The sequence below is a fragment of the Elephantulus edwardii genome, unplaced genomic scaffold, assembly GCF_000299155.1.
Source record: "Elephantulus edwardii isolate Elephantulus edwardi_28Jun2011 unplaced genomic scaffold, EleEdw1.0 scaffold00218, whole genome shotgun sequence".
Lineage (NCBI taxonomy): Eukaryota > Metazoa > Chordata > Mammalia > Macroscelidea > Macroscelididae > Elephantulus > Elephantulus edwardii.
Genome location: NW_006399968.1, coordinates 1,823,427 through 1,827,425, shown reverse-complemented (window position 1 = coordinate 1,827,425; position 3,999 = coordinate 1,823,427). Strand labels below are relative to the sequence as shown.

The following is a 3,999-nucleotide window of genomic DNA, read 5'->3' as shown; positions in this document are numbered from 1 at the left end:
ACTAGTGTCTGCTTACAACTGTTCCTCTTCCTTTGTATTTCCATGCTTGACAGTTCTACCTAGGTTGCCGTTTCTGTTCGTCTACATGTGTTGTGTTGTACATAGGGTTTTCAGAGGCCTGCCATTTCAGAAGTGGATGGCCAATCCTTCTTCTTAGTCTGTACAGGGATTATGGAGGATATAATGAACAGTGAGAAAAGTTATGACTCGCCCAATTTTATGGCCGCTGACTGTCTAAGACTCCTTGGCATAGGAAGAACCAGTACATTAATCTTATGAATCAGTGCAGATCCTCAAAAAAGTTTTTCCGAAGGAAAACTGCCCATGATCTCCTGCCAATGAAGCCAGTGGACATTACCATTGAGGCTGGTGGATGGTACAGGCTGGCTACATCACAGAGGATGACGTAAAGATATGTACTGTGCCTGAGAAATGTGCTGTTGACCAGATCATCATTCTGGTCCTCAGCTCTCTGGATAACGAGATTAAAATGTAGTACATAATTTATATAACAAAGGATTTGTTTACCTGGATGTATCAATTTCTGATGACAGTTGCGTAACAGTTCCTCCTCTTGAAGGTTTTGTGATGAATCCTGTGCAGGGATCCTATAAGATCTTTGTTTCCATAGATGAGCATACTAATGTTGCAGAGCTTCCAAATGTCCTTGAGATAGACTTATCGCTAGTGAATGCTGTTTCAATGTATTGCCGACTGGGCTTTGCCCATAAGAAGGGACAAGTAATAACTTTGGATCAGCTTCATTCATCATGGCGAAATGTTCCATTTGTGAACGGATTGAAGAGTACTTTCGATCCACAAAAGATGCTCCTGTTGTGGGATGGTGGGGGAAGTAAGAGTCTTGCACAAGAAGTTTCATCTGCTACTGACACCTACACAACAGGAAGATCCAGCTGACACAGCCAGCATATGCAGTTTGAATCCGCCTACAGGATATACTAAGTGTACTGTATTCCTGTTTGATTCAACTCCTACTGCCTTTTTAATGATGGGGAATCTTTCACCAAACTTGAAAAGTCATGCAGTCACGATGTTTGAAGTTGGCAAGCTCTCAGATGAGTCTCTGGACAGCTTTCTTATAGAACTGGAAAAGGTCCAGAGCACTGGGGAAGGCGAAGCACAGAGATACTTTGATCATGCACTTACTCTGAGGAACACAATTCTATTTTTACGTCATAATGAGGATCTAGTTGCACAAACTACACAGCCAGATCAACCTGGTTATGGTTTCCCACTGGATCTCTTACACTGTGAAAGCCTTCTTGGTTTGGACCCTGCAACTTGCAGCAGAGTTCTGAACAAAAATGACACTCTGCTTGTTTCCATGGTGCCTCTGACCAATGAAATCTGACCTGTGAGCAGCTGCACCCCTCAGCATATTGGACCAGCCATCCCAGAAGTCAGCTCTGTCTGATTTAAACTGTTCATTTATCATATCACTGGGCAAGGACCGCCATCTCTCTTACTATCCAAAGGTACAAGGCTTCAAAAACTGCCAGATACATTCCAGGGTTATGATCGATTACTGATTACATCTTGGGGCCATGATCCTGTGGTAGTTCCTACTTTAAATGTGCTCACAATGCTGAATGATGCTTTAACACATTCTGCGGTTTTAATACAGGGACATGGTTTACATGGGATAGGAGAAACCATCCATATACCTTTCCCATTTGATGAATCAGAACTATAAGGAGAGTTTACCCGGGTCAATATGGGGGCTCACAAAGAATTGCGGACTTCGAGGAGCAAAGTGGACCTGCAGCATTTTTGTGGCTACGTCATGATGCTGAACGCCTCTAGTCATCTTGCACACCGAAAGCTCAGCGATGCTCCCTATGAGAGAGGAGAACATGATTTGGCTTCTGGCTCAGATGTAAATAGAAGTATAGAATCCTTTGAAATGGTCATTGAGGAAGCAATTATAGATTCAACCACAAAGCAAAACTCTGGGGCCACAGCAGAAGCCGACTGGGTTCCTCTCAAATTGTGCTTTGGAATTCCACTGTTTAGCTGTGGGTTAAATCGGAAGGTTTGCAGGAAAATTGCTATACATGGCCTTTACAGAAAAGAGAGCCTTCAAAATATCTTATATTCCAGTAGAAAACTCTCTCTACAAGTCCTCAACTTTGTTCATTCATTCCAGGAAGGTGCTTCAACACTGGATGTCCACACAGATGCTAGTTTCCCCAATGTGTTCTCATTGAATGCCGATACTGGAGTTCCACTTCCTGCCAAGAACTTGATGTTTAAGGACAGAGTCCTGTCAGAGGGGAGTGGATGGTCTCCCTCCTCACTTCTTATTGCTAATCTCCTTTTGCAATAATTTGGTTCCAACCTTTGTTGCTCACACCCTCTGCCTTTTTCTTTCTAAGCTTTAGCTTTCTCAGCCCAGCCACTAAAAAGCGTTCTCCTGCTGCAGTCATTTGTGCTTAACTGACGTCCAAAATATAGGAACATGGTAATGTTTTCTGGAGTAATACTCATTGCCACACATCCTAATGCGACAGAGAGCTTTATAGCAGCGAGCACTGCATTTTTTACCTTGAGACAATCTGCACTTCTTTTATAAAACTGAGGATATACTTTATAGGCTTTATGAAGACTGTAATGTTTATAAACAGTCACTATGAATATTGCAATAGACCTTTGTTTAATTAAAAAAAAAGTAGCAAATAGAAATAACATTTAACCCAGAAATTCTACTACTGGGAATTTACCCCAAAGATACCATAACTGCCACCCAAGCAGATAATATGTACACCCATCTTAATTGCGGTTCTGTTCACAATAGTAAAGAGTTGGAAATAACCTAAGTGCCAATCAACAAACAGATGGATAGAGAAGCTGTGGTATATTCACACAATGGAATACTACACTGCATTGAAAAACAAGGAACTCATGCAATATTATTCAAAATGGTGACCCTGGAGGACACTACGCTGAGTGAAATATCTCAGTCACAGAAGGACAAAAATTACATAGTGCCACTGTTGTGAAACAGGACTTGACATCAGGGTTGGGAGGAGTCTGAGAAAGATGAGATAAATTATGTATACTGTATTTAAACAAATGAGGGAGAGAACTGTTTAAAAGAGATATATGATTGTGTATTATTGTCATGACAGGAGTCCAGAATGAAGGCTGCATAATGGAGTGGACTTGAGGGGAGGCATTGTATAACAATGAAAGAATTTTTCTTTTACTTTTCAAAGAGAAGTGTGAACTGTGGGGGAGGGGTGGGCAGGGCGAAAAGTGCAACAATGAATGGAGGGAAATCCAAAGACTAAATTTTCATTAAAATGAATAGTAATAATAAAACAAAAGAAGGATATTTTTTAAACCCCAAAACAAAAATAAACAAGAAGACAGCCCTTCTTAGATTAGAACCACTTACCTTTTGGAAAGCAGCCCAACATAAAATGCACTGCCAAGGAGTCAACTCAGACTCCAGGACACTCCATACATCTTGGAAAAGAATTGTGCTTTTTTTCTAATATCACTCTGATTTATTTATAAAGTTGGAATGTTGTTGTTGTTGTTATGTGCCATCAAGTCGCTTGTGACTCATAGCGACCCTATGTACAACAGCCTTAAACTCTGCTCTGTCCTGTGCCAATCACACTGTCTCTGACACTCCCAACCTGATTACCCCAGTCACTGAATCAATCCACCTCATAGAGGGCCTTCCCCTCCTGCATTGTCCCTCCACCCTCCCAAGCATGATGTCCCTCTCAAAGGTCCTTACAACATGTCCAAAGTATGTCAGACGAAGCCTCAGAATTCTTGCCTCCAAGGAGCCTCCTGGTTTAACCATTTCCCGGATAAATCTGTTTGTTTTCCTAGCAGTCCATGGTACCCTCAATACTCTTCTCCAACACCACAGCTCAAAGGCATCAATTGTCCTTCTATCTTCCCTAGTCATTGTCCAACTCTCTGATGCATAACAAGTGATAGCAAAGACCATGGCCTGTATCA

At 41.7% G+C, this 3,999-nt stretch overlaps 1 pseudogene; it reads left to right on the top strand.

Annotated features, from left to right (window-relative positions):
• Positions 1–2,347, top strand: part of LOC102857345 — an 11,335-nt pseudogene extending 8,988 nt beyond the window's left edge.
• Positions 2,348–3,999: the final 1,652 nt, after the last annotated feature.